This window comes from Gorilla gorilla, chromosome 4 (genome assembly GCF_029281585.2).
Source record: "Gorilla gorilla gorilla isolate KB3781 chromosome 4, NHGRI_mGorGor1-v2.1_pri, whole genome shotgun sequence".
NCBI lineage: Eukaryota > Metazoa > Chordata > Mammalia > Primates > Hominidae > Gorilla > Gorilla gorilla.
Window position 1 is genome coordinate 122,547,596 of NC_073228.2, and position 21,058 is coordinate 122,568,653.

Sequence of the window (21,058 nt, forward strand, 5' to 3'; positions counted from 1 at the left end):
ACATCCAATATAGGTGAGAGTGTACTATCAGCCAGCACTGGAAGAAGTGTTGGTTTTTACATTTCTAGGGGCAATTTGATAATGTATGTCAAAATCCTGAAAGTGGTTTATATCCTCTATGGCAGTTTAAAACATGGCTACACATTAAGCAGTGGTGTCTGCATCCCTTCCGTATGAACTGAGGTGTGATTGTGACTGCCTTGACCAACAGAGTACGGCAAAAGTGATACCACAAGACCTCTAAGGTTAGTTGATACAGCCCATGAACCTCTGCCTCACACCACTGGACTCCTCACTCTTGGAGCCCTGAGCCATTGCCTAAATACAATTATACAGAGAGGCCATATCTAGGAACAACAGTCGACAGTCCTAGCTAAGCCCAGTCTTGGCGTCTTATCAGCTGAGGTCCCAGCATCATGGAGCAGAGAACAACCATCCCTACTGTGCTCTTTCTGAATTTTTAACCCACAGTATCCACGGGCATAATAAAGTGGTAGTTGTTTTATGTCACTAAGTTTTGGGTCAGTTTCTTAAACAGCAATCAATAAGTGGAACAACCTCTTATGCAGTAATTATTCTTCCGGAAATCTAAGGGAATAATTAGAGATATGCAAAAAGAATTATGAACAAAGATGTTGAGTGCATCATTGTTTAAGACAGGGGAAAATTTAAAACATAAATATGAACAATAAGGATTTTTTTCATCCCCATGATGAAAAGCAGCAATTTAAAATCAGGTTTTGGAAGACTATTTAAGAATATAAAAAGTCCTCATAACATTGTTTAAAGGGGGGTTTTTAAATAACATAGATAGCAGAAGTTTTCTTTTTTTTTTTTTGAGACAGAGTCTTGCTCTTTCGCCCAGGCCTGACTGCAGTGGCGCTATCTAGGCTCACTGCAAGCTCCGCCTCCCGGGTTCATGCCATTCTCCTGCCTCAGTCTCCCGAGTAGCTGGGACTACAGGCGCCCGCCACTGCACCCGGCTAATTTTTTGTATTTTTAGTAGAGACAGTGTTTCACCGTGTTAGCCAGGATGGTCTCGATCTCCTGACCTCAGGATCCACCCACCTCGGCCTCCCAAAGTGCTGGGATTACAGGCATGAGCCACCGTGCCGGGCCCAGAAGTTTTCTTTGGAGAAAAAAATGGACATATACCTATGCATTAAAATTAGATAAAAACACTCCAAAATTTAAACAGTAGCTATTTCTGAATTGTGATACTATAGATGATTTTGATTTTATTCTTTATGATTTTCTGTACTTCTAAAATTTCATAAAGTTCATAAAGGGAGTAGACAATTTGCTAATGACCTCAATAAATCTGTGGAAATTTTAATACATTTTCAGAAGACCTGAACTCAAATTCCAGCAAGCTCTATTTCAACGTCTTTGGAAAAACACATTATCTGTCTAAACTTTGATTTCCTCATCTGAAAAACCAAAATAACAATATTTACCTCAAATGATTTTGGTGGGGGGGTTTAGGATAGATAGGCTACTTTTAATTTTTCCTAACTAGGTATCAGAGAAAAATCTATATGCTTAAAAAACCTTCTTTTTAAAATTGATACAAAATAGATGTACATATTTTTGAGTACTTATGGGATACATGTGATTTTTCTTAAGAGACAGGGTCTTACTCCATCACCCAGGCTGGAGTGCAGTGGTGCAATCATAGCTGACTGCAGCCTTGAACTCCTGGGCTTAAGGGATCGCCCCTTTTCAGTCTCCTTAATCATTAGGCTTATAGGCATGAGCCACCATGCCCAGCTGATACTTTGATACATGCAAACCATATGTAATGACCCAGTCAGGGTAATCCCCTCAAATGATTTCTATGAGGTTAAACTATACAGTAACTATGCAAGTTCCTAGAATTCATCTATGTACCTAGTGGGCATTTAATAAATGCTTTTTTAATTCGCTGATAAGCATTTTGTCCAACTTTTCAAACACAGTCAGAATGAGCATTTGAAATAAATATCTACAGCTCTCAAGTGAATAAAAAAACACTAGGGCTTGGCTTCCTATCTCACTGCTCATCCAAAACAAGCAGGATTTGGTGAAAGCTGCAAAACACTCTACCTCTCCCCACCACATTGACACTGATGACAGACAGCAAGCTTTTCTGCTATGACAAGTAGATGGAAAACAAAAACTTGGGGTAAAATGAACAGGTTGGTCAGTAATTGATTTTGCTCTCTGCATGTGGAAGCCATTTCTGCTATTTTATCTGTTCCCACCATGACTTATGAAAGTTTTAGACCAAAAGCCTTCCAATGAGCTGTGAAGAGCTACCGTTTTTGTCTTTCCAGTATATCTTCTCCTTTTTATCATCCCTCCTTCCCATTTCCATGCCACATGCCAATTATTGATAATAGTTAATAATAACAGGAGCTAATACCTGTTGAGAACCGCTCTGTGCCAGGCACTGCTCTCAGCACTCTGTTTGTATTAACTCACTTATCTTCAGCATAATGCTACCACGCAGGTAGTATTATCATACCTGTTTCTTCTATGAGGAATCTGAAACACAGAAGAGTTAAACAACCTTCCCGAAGTTACACAGCTAGAAAGCAAGGAGACAAATCTAGTCAGTCCAGCTCCAGGGCACATAGTCTCTAACTCTTATCTATACTGCTCTGTGTAATTAATATAATGACTTGATCCACTATACAAAACTTGGCATGAGGAGAAGAGCAACAGATAACCTTTCACTAATCTTATTAGCAGGATGAAGCTCAATCCTACAGCCTAACTCAAGCACTGCTCCTTCAGTAACGGTATTATAAATAGAGAAAAGGAACAATTGCTCTTCCACACTGACCCCTGGGTTGCCCTCCCTCATGACACTATCTTTAGTAGGACCCAAAGCTCCTTGGATATGTCCTATTAATGCCTATGCCCTGTGTCTGGTGCACCATCTAGCCCATCTTAGGGCTTAATAAGGTTTTGTTTAGTTGAATTGAAGAGGGCCTACCCAAATAGGCAGTTTCTACCTAATTCTTGTCTCCCAAGAGTTTCTCTTCAGAAGAAACACACACACACATACCACACACACTCACTCACAATGATGAATTGTGAAAAATAAATGCTATTCCATCTAGCGTGAAGCGGTCTGGGTATGGAGTTAATGCCTTAGGAAACTCTAACATCTAATCTTTAGGAATGAGTGGAGATTGATAAATGACATCCCTAATCCCCACCTAGGCTTTGAATCAATTAAGGAATAACACAAGAATAAGACAGGTGGAATCCAAAACACAGTATCACCATCTTACTGATTAAGCTGATATTGGAGAATGTGATTTATATTTGTGAGTCTATGAGTTTTACATACCTGAACTTCATCCTTAGACAGACACATACATGCAGTTCTAGGAAGTGTTTTCCCCTGGTTGGAGAATTCAGGCTTTCTATAGTCAGGTCTGTGCCTAAAAAGAAAGGACAGATTGGAAGCCCATGCCCATTATCTGTTTCCAAATATACAAATGAAACTAAGTCACTCTTCCTCCCCTGTTGAAGAGTAAATGAAAAGATAGTAAAGGCCATAGAATTTTGGCCCTCTCCCTGCTAGTACTCTGAGGTGAATGAGAACCAGAAAGTCATGAAGAGAAGGCTTTGGTAGGAATGATAACAGCTAGTAAATTTCATCATTGAGTTGTCCACTTGGCTATCACAAATGATCTACATTCCTATTGCTCACTTATCTGTAGAATGTATATAGTTGCATTTAATATCAATAATTTAAAATGTTCAGTTTTAAGTTTGTGCTGCAAATCCAGAACTAAGTATTCCATCAAGTTCAACCCTACTTCTTTTCATGTCATACAGCCCTGACCCAGGCTGTAAGCTCCTTGAAAATACAGCTCCTTTTACTTCATGGCATTCCTTAGAATACAATGTGTATGATAATTTATTTACAAAGGTTTTTCCATCAATGCATGCATGAAGAAAAAATAATAAACAAAAAATAAATCTCATTGGCTCTTCAACATGTAGTTCAAGGAAGAAGAAAATAGAGGAAGCCACAACTTACAGATAGACTGTGTTCAACTTATTCATTTATATGTCAGTTTGGGGAGATAGGAAAAGATTTTCCTATAGAAGGTCTGAAAGGTAGATCTTTTGATACAAAAGCACACACTCACACACACACACACACACACACATGCACACATAAAACACTAAAGTAAAATTTATCTAAGGTTCAGATAATAGCTCACTCCATAAAGAATACTCTGGGCATTTCATTTTTGGACCTAATATAGGACACTAAATGTAAAGAATCAAGCCTTGGCAAGTGGATATGGGGAATAGCAGGAGAGGGGCAGTGTGCTGTGGTCCTGGAGACTGGAAGAGCAGTCCAGGGTTTTCACTTCTCCTCCCTCCTTCCATCCTTGCTACTTAGGTCAGCTTCCTGCTCCAAATCATGCCCAAGCCAATCACTAGAGGTCAGTAGGAAGCCAGAGAAGGGGGCGACAGGTGGGAGGAGAGGTCCATCAAGAGAAAGAGAAGAAGGAAAGTGGAAGAACACACTGTTGCCCAGCAATGGGAAGGAGAGTTCCTGCAGCCAGGCTTGGCTGGGGAGGCCTTTCTTATGTGAGATGCATTCACTGAGCAAACAAGGCTGAAGTAAACCTCTTCGAACTGATGTGAATTCTAGCATGTTAAGATATTTAATGTAGTGACTAAAAACAGACTGGAGTGAGTCAGATCTCAGTTCCAAGGCCACTACTTACCGCCTATGAGACCTGGGCAAATAATTTCACCTGTGCTTGGTACACAGTGATCACTAAATATTTACTGCATGTCAGGCACAGCTCTAAGCACTTTACGTGTATCATCTCATTTAGTTCTCAATAAAATATGCTTCAGAAACTAAGGCCCAGAGAAGCTAAGTGTGGATGCTTATGCAGCCAGATCCCCCTTCTCTGAAAAACCTGCTGCCCCAGCAGCAGATGGAAACACAGCTGGTGGAGAGCCTTTGGTTCCCTACCCTCCAGAATGCTTCAGCGGCAAAGTGCCCTTGTTCACAGTCACACCCCTTTCCACAGTCACCCAATTCCAGCGACTGATCAGTATGGCGGTAATTCCATTCAACTTGGAATAATTCTGAAGGGCCATTCCAGCTCCAGAGCCCCACTGCATGGCCACTCGAATAGCCCTTTACCCAATCTTGCTTTGTCCTCCCCTTCCCTTAGATATTGGGCCAAGGACATTCCCAAATAAATGACATGCAAACTAAACTCATCTCAGAGTCTGCTTTCTGGAAAATCCAACCTGGAACACCAACTAACTTGCCCAAGGACCCAAGGACCCATAGCGAGGATACAGACACAAGCAGAATGACATCAGAACCTCCTCGCCCAACTGCTCCACTCAGCTGTCTCCTACGGTTAACCATTACTACCTCCTTACCCTAAGACTCCTACCACAACCTATACATACTCTCTTACTTAGGCCTGGCTTTTCATTGGGAAGATGGCTCAAATAAAGATTTTGCCTCCAAACTGCCATACAGAATTTTAAGTAAACAAGACAAAGCCATCTGCTTTCTGCCTGTAGGGAATAGATCTTATATTAATAGAATCTCTCCTAACTCCATCTCTCTCTCCTTTTTCAAAGTATTGTCAGTGGCATGGCAAGTCAGTGGTACAGCAACAGGTTGAGATTTCCTGAGGCCCAGAACTGAAAATTAGAAGAAGAGAAACTAAGGAAGTCTGCAGAGCAAGCTCCCTCTTTGGCTCTCCCAGCTGAAAACGATGCTTTTTTTTTTTTAATTTAGTGAGAGGTTGTCCCCCTAACCTATTCTTTTAAAAACAAGCTACTTTTCTAAAAGATTATTTTCTACAATGCACAGGCTAAAACATTTTCTGAATTAGCATTTTCTTTCACTCTGTTAGTATTCTCATTTTAAATAGTGAGCCCAGTTTCCACAATATAGAAGACCAAAATTACCTAGTGTTGATTTAAACAACTATGCATTCCCAATATAATACTTTGGTTTGCCTGTTTCTGCTGGAAGATTATAGCCACCTCTTCTACTATAACAGTATTTTATTTACAAACACGCCACACTGCCTAAAATTAACCTAATTAGAAATCTAGAGCACCTGATTCTCAGAGCATTTTCCCATCTTCTAACCTTTCAGCTGCACTGCTCTTAGCTGTCAATGTAAAGCTTTATCCAAAAACTGTGAAAGTATAAATGGAAACTGGTCTTGACCACAGAAAAAACGGTCACATCCCCTCCATTTTCTGGCAAGTGACTTTAAAAAAAAAAAAAAGTTTTGCCTCTCATTAAAGAGTATACAGTTCCAAGTTCCATGGCTGCCAGGAGCCCCTGGATAATCCAACATGTCACCTTTCATGCCATTTCCTGGTGTGCTGGTAATCAGGATGGGGCATTACCGCAAACCCCATCCTAGATGTGCTGCTGCTTTGTGGAGTAATGGTTTTCGGTCATCATACATTGCATGTTCACCTTGCCTCTGATTGTTCTGGTCATGTCAGTGATGTAGCTTTGATGCAGAGATTGCATTGGAGTAAAGAGGGAAAAGTAGCAAAAATGAGGGAGAAGGATTAGCAGCTCAAAAGCTTTGAAAATCTTCATTTCATTGAAATGAAAACATGCCTTATCTACCGTCTTTAGACATTGCTGATCACATTAATTCCAGATGAAAAGTAAGTCAGTGGGTGTCTTTTTTTTTTCATGCTGGTGAAGTTTTTCTACAGGGAGTCTGTAAAGGAAAACTCTCTCTCCTAGTGCTCCTAGGCAAAGCATTGAAGTACAATCCCACTGAAATCAAAGTGACAGCTAGAAGGCACTCCTAATCACCAGCTCTCTGAGTTCTTTCAAGACTTGAATACAACTGTCAATTACCAAGTTCTCTTTGTAGGACAGGCAAGTAAGAATGAATTAGAGGTTTAAATCAAATTTGCCAAAAAGACATACCTACCTTTTCACATCTGATAGCAGTATCAAATGGCAGACCCAAGAACCAATGGTAAACTAAGACATTAGGAAAACATCATCAAAGCAACTGTAAAATAAATTATTAAAATGTATTTAATGCAAGATCACATGGCCACAGTTACCATATTTTCCAAACCAAAAATGAGCACATATCCAATACATAGTCTAACCATAACTCTTCAATGAATGACTGTTGAATACTAGGCACCACTCTCAACCCTGCCCATGCAAGTCCAAATCCAGTGGGGTGGTCAAATAATGAAGTAGTAAACAAAACAAGTAAATTCCCAGCTTTATGGAGGTTACATTCTAGTAACAAATAGATATACAACATAATATTCCATAATTGTAAGTGCTATGAGAAAAATGAGTATCATTGTCACATCTCTTTCATGCCCTTCACATTGAAATCACATCTGAATCATTGGAAAACAGTGTAAAGGGCTAAGAATTGAACCAAAAAATGCTAAGAATTAAGAAATTCCAGCATTCCTTTGGAAGGAGGGGTGAGGGGGAGCTGAAGGGACTCATTCTCTGTGTAGTCATCTCTCACATCACTGATTGAATGAGGGAGCTGCCTACACACTGAGTCCAGGATCCTTCAATGCCAAGTCACATCTAAATCAATCTAGACTAGAGAGAATCTATTCCACTTTTAATGTTTTACATGATGTATTAGTCATTTTCACACTGCTGATAAAGATAGGGCAATTTACCTCAGACTGGGCAATTCACAAAAGAAAGAGGTTAAATTGGACTTACAGTTCCATGTGGCTGGGGAAGCCTCACAATCATAGTGGAAGGCAAGGAGGAGCAAGTCCGTCTTACACGGATGGCAGCAGACAAAGAATGAGAAAGACACAAAATCAGAAACCACCAATAAAACCATCAGATCTCATGAGACTTACTACCATGAGAACAGTATGGGAAAAACAGCCCCCATGATTCAATTATCTCCCACTGGGTCCCTCCCACAACACATGAGAATTATGGGAGTACAATTCAAGATGTGATTTTGGTGGGGATACAAAGCCAAACCATATCATTCTGCCCCTGGCCCCTGCCAAATCTCATGTCCTCATGTTTCAAAACCAATCATGCCTTCCCGACAGTCCCCCAAAGTCTTAACTCATTTCAGCATTAACTCAAAAGTCTCATCTGAGACAAGGCAAGTCCCTTCCACCTATGGGCCTATAAAATCAAAAGCAAGCTAGTTATTTACTAGATACAATGAGGGTACAGACATTGGATAAATACAATTATTCCAAATGGGAGAAATTGGCCAAAACAGAGGGGCTACAGGGCCCATGCAAGTCCAAATCCAGTGGGGCAGTCAAATCTTAAAGCTCCAAAATGATATCCTTTGACTCCATGTCTCACATCCAGGTCATGCTGATGCAAGAGGTGGGTTCCCATGGACTTGGCAGCTCCATGCCTGTGGTTTTGCAGGGTACAGCCTCCCTCCCAGCTGCTTTCATGGGCTGGCATTCAGTGTCTGAGGCTTTTCCAGGTACAAGGTGCAAGCTGTCAGTGGATTTACCATTCTTGGGTCTGGAGGACAGTGGCCCTTTTCCCACAGCTCCACTAGGCAGTGCCCCATAGGGACTCTGCATGGGGGCTCTGACCTCACATTTCCGTTCCGTACTGCCCTAGCACAGGTTCTCCATGACAGCCCTGCCCCTGCAGCAAACTTCTGCCTGGGTATCCAGGCATTTCCACACATCTTCTGAAATCTAGGCAGAGGCTCCCAAAACTCAATCCTTGACTTCTGTGCACCTACAGGCTCAACACCACATGGAAGCTGCCAAGTCTCATGTCTCGCACCATCTGAAGCCATGCCCTGAGCTCTATGTTGGCCCCTTTCAGCCAAGGCTGGAGCAGCTGGGATGCAGGGCACCAACTCCCTAGGTTGCCCACAATTTGGGGACCCTGGGCCAGGCCCATGAAACTACTTTGTCCTCCTAGGCCTCCGGGCCTGTGATGGGAGGGGCTGCCGTGAAGACCTCTGACATGCCCTGGAGACATTTTCCCCATTGTCTTGGGGATTAACATTTGGTTCCTCATTACTTATGCAAATTTCTGCAGCAGGCTTGGCTCAATTTCTCCTGAGAAAATGGGATTTTCTTTTCTATCACATTGTCAGGCTGCAAATTTTTCACACTTTTATGCTCTGTTTCCCTTTTAAAACTGATGCTTTTTAACAGCACCCAAGTCACCTCTTGAATGTGTTGCTGCTTAGAAATTTCTTCTGCCAGATCCCTAAATCATCTATCTCAAGTTCAAAGTTCCACATATCTCTAGGGCAGGGGCAAAATGTCACCAGCCTCCTTGCTAAAACATAACAAAAGTCACCTTTGCTCCAGTTCCCAACAAGTTCTTTTCATCCCCATTTGAGACCATCTCAGCCTGGACCTTATTGTCCATATGGCTATCAGCATTTTGGGCAAAGCCATTCAACAAGTCTCTAGGAAGTTCCAAACTTTCCCACATTTTCCTATCTTCTTCTGATCCCTCTAAAATGTTCCAACCTCTTCCTGTTACCCAGTTCTAAAGTCACTTCCACATTTTTGGGTATCTTTTCAGCAACACCCCACTCTCAGTACCAATTTACTGTATTAGTCCACTTTCACACTACTGATAAAGACATACCCTAGACTGGGCAATTTTTAATTGGACTTTTAGTTCCATGTGGCTGGGGAAGCCTAGCAATCATGGCAGAAGGCAAGGAGGAGCAAGTCCCATCTTACATGGATGGCAGCAGGCAAAGAAAGAAAGAGAAAGACGTAAAAGCGGAAACTCCTGATAAAACCATCAGATCTTGTGAGACTTACTCACTACCATGAGAACAGTATGGGGGAAACTTCCCCCATGATTCAATTATATCCCACTGTGTTCCTACCACAACACTGGGAATTATGGGAGTACAGTTCAAAATGAGATTTGGGTGGGGACACAGAGTCAGAACATATCACCTGGTATTACAAAGAGACTGGAACCCATTAGACAAAAAAAAAAAAAAAAAAAAAGCCCTTAATGAAATTATTTGGGCCCATCGAATGAATTGGAGACCAGAGAAAATAATGAGAAGATTATTAAACAAGGAGAAGGGGATCTCAATCTCTTCCTCCCAAACTTTCAAAGCCAACAGTTATTTCTGTCATTGAAAAAAAATGAGAAGAGTCACATGACTTACAGGCTTTAGAATGAGATCTTACTAAATAAAACATCATTGCTAAATGTGGTCTTCAGGCAGCTAGAAGGAGGCAATAAGCAGGTATTCATACTTTTGCCACCTTAATACATGGTACTACTTGTCTGAATTCTCTTTAATGTTCTGTCTCCTCCTTTCCTCTTGGCTGCTGTGGCTTGCACTCAAATTGCACAGAAGTAGGGTTAGCAGGCTGGGACACTGTCTCATTTAAATAGTTTAGTCACTGGGGATAATGAACATGAAAAAAATGATTTTTTTTCTCTCTTTCTGTATATACATTCTCCAAGGATCTTTATCCACTCTTAAGGTTTTATCCATCATCAATGTCTAGCTCCAGATATCCGCTTCCAGGTACTTTTGAAGATGCCATACTAGTGTATGAAATTCAACAGGGCCAGTACTAGGTTAATGTTCCTGGCTATGCCCTGCGTTCTGCTTTCTTCATGTATCCTGTATCTCCATGAAGGGCATCATCATCATGTCTAAAACCACCCAGCACCCAAAAAACCTACAACACACAAAATGTGCTAATCTACTATGTAACAATACTTGAAAACCACAAAAAAATGCTGCTGGAAGAAATTTTAAAAGACAAAAGTAAATGGGAAGACATCTCACGTTCTTAAATTGGAAGACTTAATATTGTTAAAATATCCATACTATCCAAAGCAATCTACAGATTCACTGCAATCCATGTCAAGGATGGTAGCCATAAAAAGATGAGAAAAGGGACAAATGGGAGGCCACATTATTAGAAAAGAACTTTGAAAAAACTTAAAAGTCTTGGAGACTTGATTGGATTACAGGAAATGAACAGGAGTGAAAAATGGCCACTGGACTTGATATGCAAGCCTTTCTAGTCCTTTTTTCTAAATATCTGAGTTTGGGAAAGGTTGAAGTGTGGGAAGGGATTAACAGAGCATATCTCTGTATCTACTTCCACACATCTGTCCCTATTTAAATTCATCCTCTTTAGCCATGCTATTTTTCTCTCTCATTAAAAATGACTTTGATTTCTGTTATCTTTCTCAGCTCAGACCAACTGAAAGCATAAAAATCAACTCTCTGTTCTAAGTGATTTATAAATATATTGAAATTTTTTATTCTCAGAATTGATGTGTTTAACATATACTTCCCTTCTCCCTGCTCCTTAAACTGAAACCAATCCGCATCAATAACCACCCAATGAATTGTTCAATATTCAAGACTGCATCTTCTCCACATAGTAGGAAGAATGTGGTCTTATGAGAAAACATACACCTCAGAATAATATGGAACATACAGAGAGAACAAACTCCTCTTACCCCAAGGGGAAAAGACATAAAAGATTGCATTGTGCTTTCAATAGACAAACTAGCAAGGCTTGTGCAAGTGATTTTACATAAACAACAAAGAGCTCTGCAAGTATTTCCCTCAGTGCATTGAGCAATATGCCCCCAAAGAAACCCTTACGAGAAAGAAAAAGTAGGCGGCTATAACTAAGGGGCACTTGCATCTCTGCTTTCATGTAGTTTATTTCTTGTAAGTGACCTCTGCCACTTTGGCTTTATGTGTGGGCACTCATCCTTTACAAGCAAATACAATTGTGAGGCATTTTCCTCTGTGTATAGTTAGATAATGAATTCTTCCTGTTGCAAAGTGACCTCAAGAGCCCAAAACCTCATTTCATTTCAATTTGTGCCAATGAAACGCTTGACAAATTGCTCTTTTTAGAGTCATGTATAAGTTTGGGTTGTGGGCCTAAGCATTGTTGCTCTTCTGACAAGGACAAATCGGGCTGTAGTATTTGGTCCCTATTCTTTGCAGTGCCAGTGATTACAGGCAAGGATGGGTAGTATTAGCATTGAGTATTTCTCTGCAATTCATTCATTTTGAGGACAATTACTGAAAAATCACAAAGTACTGAAGGGATAAAATCAGCAAATGGAGACTGACTCTTATATTTAAATATATAATCACACAAAGATGCATACCCAGGGAAAATATTGTTTCAGGAGTATTCTTGGAATATTCGCTATTCCTTATTCTTCAATACAGAAAACTTCATATTTCTAGTCAGAGTTTTTGTTATGTGAGAGATCTAAAAAGAACAATTTTCTACTTGTGCTCTTGGCAAATGCTGAAGCTCTTCTCCTGGAATTCTGTCATCTTTTTTCTGAACTCAGATGATAAACCAAATTTGCACATTGTTGATCTAAAGCCCAAGTCTTTAACCTGAGCATAATGAAATCACATTAGGAGACATGCCTGTCCAAACACCACAGTAACAGTGCCAGTGCTGCTTAGAATAGCTGCCATTTGCTCATCTCTTCTCAGCTCCAAATTATGTGAGCTTCACCTGTTCCCATCTCAAATTATCCTATAATTGCTTTTATATTATAGGGTTATATCAGCCATATCAACTGTACCAACTGGCACCCAGACATCAGGAATATGGAACTGGCTATACCCCTTTGCTCACCTCATATGCTCTGATCAATTCTTACAGAATTGTCTAAGGAAATAAAAGTTTGCCTTAAACCCAGAAATTTACTAAAAGGGTCCTCTAATACATTCTTTAATATGAAGTACTCCTCAAAGTCACAAAATTTATCTCCATGTTATTTGTGTTAAAAAAATACTTGCATAATAAATAAATAAATAATATACTTGTACAATTTGCTATTCATTTACCAGGAACAAATATCAAAATTACATAATGCTCATCACACATTATATTGAAGATTTTTGTCTAGTTATTTGAAAATTAAAAGCTACTTTCAAGCTTCCCAAAATTGACTTGGATCCCCCTTAGCTGTTTGTGAATTCCTGCTATGTTAGTTTCTAAGTCAAACACTATTCCTGCTTATTCTGTTTTCTTAATAAAAGATTATTTGAAAATCAGCTGTAAAAAACCTTTTAATTTAGGAAAAAATGCTTTAAAATCTTGTAGAAAGTGATTTCTCTAACTGTATGTTTATTATGCACATTCCTTTTAATGGACAAAGTCTTCAGAGAGCCATTAAATCACAAAAGCAATGGACATGGGGTCAGCAATTCTCCACCCTGACACCTTCAAGTTCCATGAACTGGGGCAGAAATTTGGCCTCTCTGGACTTGAATTTCCTCATTTTTAAAAACAGGAATAACTGGACTTAATTTCCAACAGTATGGTAGAATGGATACTGTAAACAGCCACCCAGCCCCCTGATGATAACCAAAAAATACTGAATAATATATTAAAAGGATCTTTTAAAATTCAACACTGAGCTGGCAATGAAATAATGACACATCAGAGGAAAAAAAATAATAAGTGAAAGCTGGAATCCAGGAAAGTAAGGGGAGTTCTGAGGGAGATTTTTATCCAGAGGATATCTAATTAGCCCAGAGAGTTTGAGCTTCAGGTGACAGCTCAGATATAAAATAAGTACATTTAATGTTTAAAGATGTAAAAGAGGACACTTAAATATGAGAGAAAGTTACTATAAAATAAATGAAGACAATCAGAAGAAAACAAGACTAACAAATAAAAAATAATAATTAAAAACTTAAAATCTATACATGAGATCAATAGCACATTAGACACAGCTGAAGAGAAGATTTGCAAGCTAGAAGATAGATATGAAGAGATTATCCAAATCTTGATAGGTATTGCATTGAATCTGTAGATTGCTTTGTGTAGTATAAACATTTTAGCAATTAAAAGAATTGGAAGAATTGTTAATATGTCCCAAAATGATCTACAGATTACCTTCCAATTCATGAACATGGGATATCTTTCCATTTATGTCTTCTTCAATAGCAGAAATAGACAAAATAGTAAAAAATCAATCCAATGTTTAAAAGTATGAAGGATAGACTGATAAAATCTAGTGTAATCTATTAAGATATCAGCCAGGAAAGAGGAAGAATAAGAGAGATAAAATATACAAAGAGAGAATGGTTGAGAATCTCCCAGATTTGAAATAAGACAATAAATCTCAGGTTCAGGAATTCTATTGAATTACAAGAAAAATAAGAATTGTTTTACTCCACTTCTAGATATATCATAGGGAAACTTGGGGACTGCAAAGAGAAAGAATATATAATATTGAGCCAGAGAGAAAATACAGATTACTTACAAGGGACCTACTATTAAACTGATAGCAAACTCTTCAACACCAACAATAGAAAACAGAAGACAATGAAGCAATATCTTTAAAATTCTAGGAGAATAGAAGCACAAGCTAAAATTATGTGCCTTATTTAAAACTCCTTTGAAATAATCACAGGTGAAATACAGATATTTTAGACAAACAAAAACTGAGTTTGCCTATATATACACTTTCGAAAGGAAATCCTAAAGGATGTACTTGAGGCAGAAAGAAAAAATAATGCCAATACGAAGGTCTGAAATGTAAAATGAAATAGTTCAAAAAGAACATGGCATATATGTGGGCAAATCTAAATAATTGTATAAAACAACAGTATTGTCTAAACTGAAAGTTTAAAAGAAGAAGAGACTAAAATACCATCCAAAAATGGAGTATGAATCAGATGGGAGATAAGCAAAATTAAAGCATCCTTGGATTAATGTATTGTTCTAGAGAAGAGTAGACATTCATTTTAGACAATGTGAAGCATCCATATTTTCTAGAGGTTAACCTCTACAAAAATAGAATGATACTCAAGCTAGAGTATGAAGAAGAAAAATGAAAGAAGAAAAAAGATGACAACCCCAAAAGAAGATAAGAAAGGAAAAAAAAAAGAAATACAGAAAAGGATAACTAGAAAGCACAAAACAAATTAGTAGAAATGGAACCAGGACATCTATTATCACAAAGCTTTCATACAGAGGATATTCTCAGACTATGATGCCGTTATGTTAGATGTTAATAACTGAGTGATAAATAGAACAAAATGCATAAGTTTGAAATTTTTAAAACATACCTTTGAATAACACATGTTAAAAATAAACCATAAAAGTTTAAATTTCTACATATCAAATTATTACATAAAGTATTATGATATAGCTATATGTTACTTAGAAAGAATTATATAGCTTTAAGGACTTTTATTAGAAAAAATGAAAAGCTCAAAATTAATTAGGCATTTGACTTGAGAATTTGGTTAAAAAAAATCTCCAACTACACTCCAAAATATAAATAGAACTTAAATAGATGAGAAATTAACAAACTAGAAAACATAAAACGAATTTATATAGAAAAGCAAAGGTCAAAAATAGTCAAGATGCTCCTAAAGAAGAACAAGGTAGACGGACACCTTATCAGATAGGAATAGGTACCATAAAAAGGAAAATATAATCTTGGCAGTGGATGGATTTCTCTAAACATACATACAGAAACACACACACACACACACACACACACACACAAACAAACACAGCCACAAGTCATAAAGGAAAAGCTCAACATATTTGACTAAATTAAATAGAGCAATTAAGAACTGCTATTATCAGAAAGATACCATAGACAGGTAAAAGGACAATCTACAAACTGAAAGAAAATTTGTAACACAGAACTGTCAAAGGATTCTTATTTAGAATACACAGAGAACTCTTATACATCAACTAGAATATACAAAACAAAAGTGGGGAAATAGGCCAAGACAGGAACAGTACCTTTATAGAAAAGGAAATACAAGCACCTGAAAAGATGCTCAACCTGAACATCATTAAATAAAAATAGACCCACACAATAATATTATTTTAGGCCTATCAGACAGGCAAAAATAAAAAAAATTCTAGAAATGCCAAAAGTTAGCAAGGATGTAAAGCAATAAATATTTATATATTAGTGGGAGTGCAAATGTTTGCAATTGCTTTGGGAAACAATTTGGCATTGTTTAAAGTGATGAATGATCTGGTTCTGCATTGCCAGCCAGCAGAGTTGAAGCCCCTGCTGCCCAAAATGGGAAATCACGTATTTTATATATGTATGTGTGTGTGCATGTGTGTGTGTGTGTGTGTGTATAAAATAATCTAGCAATTACTACCACATATAGGTATACAGTTTACTCCTAACTAGCTATGGCAAAAGACCTGTAGAGTAATTCATTATAACATTATTTGTAATAGGGAAAATAAAGAAATGGCTTCAATATCCATCACCAGTAGATGCGGAGACAAATTGTAGAATTTTTCGTCAGTGAAATACTATACAGAAATAGAAAATAATTAACTACAGGTAGCCTCATCAACACAGATAAATCTCAAAACACTAGTAAATTCAGGAAAACTGTAAGTCAAGAGAAATACATATAGTATAAAGACTTATACAGTTCAGGCTGGGCACGGTGGCTCATGACTGTAATCCCAGCAGTTTAGGAGGCTGAGGCAGGCAGATCATGAAGTCAGGAGATCGAGATCATCCTGGCCAACATGGCGAAACCCCATCTCTACTAAAAATACAAAAATTAGCTGGGCATGGTGGTGTGTGTCTGTAATCTCAGCTACTCGGGAGGCTGAGGCAGGAGAATTGCTTGAACCAGGGAGTCGGAGGTTGCAGTGAGCCGAGATTGCACCACTGCACTCCAGCCTGGTGCCAGAGTGAGACTCCAACAAAAAAAAAAAAAAGACACAGTTCAAAACCTGCAAAACTGAACAAATGTTTACATATTCAAACAAACCAAAATAATAATAAACACAAAATTAAACATAATGGTTACCACTGAGAGACCACAAAAAGGGGGATGGGCTCTTTGAAGGGCCTTAAAAGGTACTGGAAACTTTCTATATTTCCTGGGTAGGGAAATAGCCAGAGCAGAATGGCAGAACAGGACTCTTCAGTGATCACTTCTTCACAGAAATATCAATTTAAACAACTATTCATACACAAAAATACCTTCACAATTGCTAAGGAAACCAAGGGAGACTTTGCAGTATCTGGTTATAGGAAAATAACAAGAAAGATGCATCGAAAAGGGTAGAAAGGACACTTTTACATTAATCACATCACCCTTCTCCCAACTCAACACTGGGAGAGATATTGTCTAGCTGTGGAAAAGAGAGGGAAGTGAGGGTAAGACTTTACCTTGGACAATAACAACAGGTCAACCACAGTAAGACCCAGCACCAAGCAGACCCTCATGACCCCCGACTCCAGTCTGGTACCTGCGAACCAAGCCCCCAGACCTGTCCCAGTGCCAGGTGGTAACCTATAACCCCAGTGAGGTGGGTTCAAACTCCAGTCCACATACCCACTGGCCAATTAGAGCAGCACTGGGCTTCAGGCAACCCTCAGTGGCAGGCAGGCCCCAGTGTCCACAGACTTCAGGTGCAAGCTAGTGCTATGCCAGCCTCCTCAGCCATGGGCTTTGGACATGCCCTAGCTCCCTCCACACCAGCCTCAGCAACCACAAGATTCCAGCCCAGTGCCTCATCAGCCACAGTGGTCCTGGGCTTAGGGACCACACCAGACAGCTTGCTCAGACTCTCTGGATAGGCTCACTGTTGAAGGGCTTTCCCAGAAAAAGGTAGTCTGCAAACACTGGAAAAGTACTTACTTCTTTAAATGAGCAAATATCAACAAATGGCCATAGGATCAAGAATAATCAAGGAAACATGGCATACCCAAATGAACAAAATAAGGTGCCAGGGATTGTCCCTTAAAATGGAGATATGTAAACTGGTTGACAAAAAATTTAAAATAACTGTTTTAGGGAAGTTCAGCAAACTTCAATAAAATACAGAGAAACAATTCAAGAAAATGAGAAAAATAATAAATGACCAGAATGAGAAATTTCACAAAGATATGAAATAATGAAAACCCAACATAAATCTTAGAGGTGAAAAATACAATGAAAGATATAAAAATGCTATAAACAGTATCAAGAACAGAAATGATCAAGCTAAAGGAAAAATCTGTAAACTCAAAGATGGATTATTTTAACATATACTGTCAAAGGGAAAAAAAGAATAAAGAATAAAAAGAAATGAAGGAATCTTACAGAATTTATTGCATAACATCAAAAGAGCACTTTTATTTTTATGCTTAGTTTTATTTTATCAGCTTCATTGAAAAACAATTTACATAAATAAAATTCAGTAATTTTAATATACATTTCTATGAGCTTTAAGAAATGTATGCAGTCATGTAAACACCACCACAATTAAGATAGAGAACAGGCTGGGCATGGTGGCTCACATGTATAATCCCAGAACTTTGGGAGGCTGAGGTGGGTGAATTGCTTGAGCCCAGAAGTTCAAGACAAGCCTGGGCAAAATGGCAAGACCCTCTCTTTGCAAAAAATTTAAAAATTAGTCAGGCATGGTGGCATGTGCCTGTGGTCCCAGCTATGTGGGAGGCTGAGGTGGGAGGATCACTTGAGCCTGGGAAGTAGAGGTTGCAGTGAGCTGTGATCATGCCACTGAATTCCAGCCTGGGTGACAGAGCAAGACCCTGTCTAAAAAAAAAAAAAAAAAATGAGGGAGAGAGAGAAAAAAAAAAAACATTTCTACCACTGCAAAAAATTTGTTCATGGTTTTTTTTAGGTCAATGCCCTTTCTCATTCTTGGGCCCTAGCAACCACTGGTCAGTTTCAGTAATTAGAGTTTTCCCTTTTCTAGAATTTTGTTTAGCATAATGCAAAAAAGCACATTTTCAAGTCACAGGAGTCAAGATGGAGAAGAGAAAAATACAGGCATGGAAAGCTTATTTAAAGAAATAATAGAATAAAACATTCCAAACCTGGAGAAAAATATAAATATCCAAGTACATAAAGGTCAAAAGTCTCTAATCAGATCCAATTAAAACAGGGCTACCTCAAGACATATTATAATCAAATTGTCAAAAATCAAAGATAAAGAGAGGATCCTGAAAGCAGCAAGAGAAAAGAAGCATTCCCTTATAATAGAATATAAGGGAATTCTGCTTGCAGTGAGCCAAGATCATACCACTGCACTCCAGGCTGGGCAACAGAGCAAGACTCCATCTAAAAAAAAAAGAATATAAGGGAATTCCAATATTCCCTGGCAACAGACTAACAGAAATCTGACAGTCTGGGAGAGACTAGTATGATATATTCAAAGTGCTTAAGGAAAAAATCTCTCCTCCACTATACAGTATCCAACAGTACACAACAGAGCTGTTCTTCAGAAAATGTTGGAAGAGAGATAAAGACTTCCTTAGAGAAACAAAAGCTGAGGAAGTTCATCACCAAAAGAACTAAAGGTAGTTCTCCAAGGTAAAAGAAAAGAATGCCAATGAGTAATACAAAAACATCTGAAAAGTATAAAACTCACTGGTAAAAGTAAGAAAAATGTAAGAAAAAGTAAGAAAACTTTCTTACTGTTAAGAAAAAGTGAGATAGGTTATATATTAGATCACAAGATAAGTCTTCACAATTTTTAAAAGACTGAAATAATATCAAGTATCTTTTCTGACCACAATAATATGAAACTAGAAGCCTAAAACAGGAAGAATTTCAGAAAATTTGCAAATACATGGAAATTAACATGTTCCTGAATAACCATGGGTCAATGAAGAAATTAAAAGAAAATTTTAAAAATATCTTGAGAGAAAAAAATGGAAACACAACACACCAAAACTTAGGAGATGCAACAAAAGCAGAGGAAAGTCTATAGCAATAAATACCTACATAAAAAAGAAAAATCTCAAACATGTTGCACCTCAGGAAACTAGAAAAATAAGAATACATTAGGCCCAAAAGTTAAGAACCCTCACAGAATCAATTTAACCCCCCTGCCACCTCCAGCAGAGCAGGTACTGGTATCCATGGATGAGAGACCCATAGATTGTTCACACCACAGGACTCTGTGCAGACAACCCCCAGTACCAGCCCAGAGCCTGGTAGACTTGCTGGGTGGCTAGACCCAGAAGAGAGATAACAATCACTGCAGCTCAGCTCTCAGGAAGCCACATCCATAGGAAAAGGGGGAGAGTACTACATCAAGGCAACATCACATGGGACAAAATAACCTGAACAACAGCCTTCAGCCCTAGACCTTCTCTCTGACGGAACCTACCCAAATGAGAAGGAACCAGAAAACCAACTGTGGTAATATGACAAAACAAGGCTTTTTAACACCCCCAAAAAATCACACTAGCTCACCAGCAATGGATTCAACCAAGAAGAAATCCCTGATTTACCTGAAAAAGAATTCAGGAGGTTAGTTATTAAGCTAATCAGGGAGGCACCAGGGGAAGGCAAAGCCCAGTGCATGGAAATCCAAAAAAACAAAAACAAAAACAAACAAACAAACAAAAAGATACAAGAAGTAAAGGGAAAAATATTCAAGAAAATAGATAGAATAATGAAAAAACAATCAAAATTCCAGGAAACACTGGACACACTTATAGAAATGCAAAATGCTCTGGAAAGCCTCAGCAATAGAACTGAACAAGTAGAAGAAAGAAATTCAGAGCTTGCAGACAAGGTCTTCAAATTAACCCAATTCATGGTAAAAACTACTTTAAAGTTCATATGGAACCAAAAAAGAGCCCGCATTGCCAAGTCAATCCTAAGCCAAAAGAACAAAGCTGGAGGCGTCACGCTACCTGACTTCAAACTATACTACAAGGCTACAGTAACAAAAACAGCATGGTACTGGTACCAGAACAGAGATATAGACCAACGGAACAGAACAGAGCCCTCAGAAATAATACCACACATCTACAACTATCTGATCTTTGACAAACCTGACAAAAACAAGAAATGGGGAAAGGATTCCCTATTTAAGAAATGGTGCTGGGAAAACTGGCTAACCATATGTAGAAAGCTGAAACTGGATCCCTTCCTTACACCTCATACAAAAATTAATTCAAGATGGATTAAAGACTTAAATGTTAGATCTAAAACCATAAAAACCCTAGAAGAAAACCTAGGCAATACCATTCAGGACATAGGCATGGGCAACGACTTCATGTCTC

At 38.5% G+C, this 21,058-nt stretch overlaps 1 long non-coding RNA gene across 1 annotated transcript; it reads right to left on the reverse strand.

The window, feature by feature from the left end:
• Window positions 1-2,244: 2,244 nt before the first annotated feature.
• Window positions 2,245-7,040, reverse strand: LOC129533619 (uncharacterized). The gene is made up of 3 exons (XR_008679891.2): window positions 6,963-7,040; window positions 3,341-3,434; window positions 2,245-2,526 (listed from the first exon to the last, which is right to left on the reverse strand). It is a non-coding gene; the product is annotated as an uncharacterized lncRNA (long non-coding RNA).
• Between the last annotated feature and the right edge of the window lie 14,018 nt (window positions 7,041-21,058).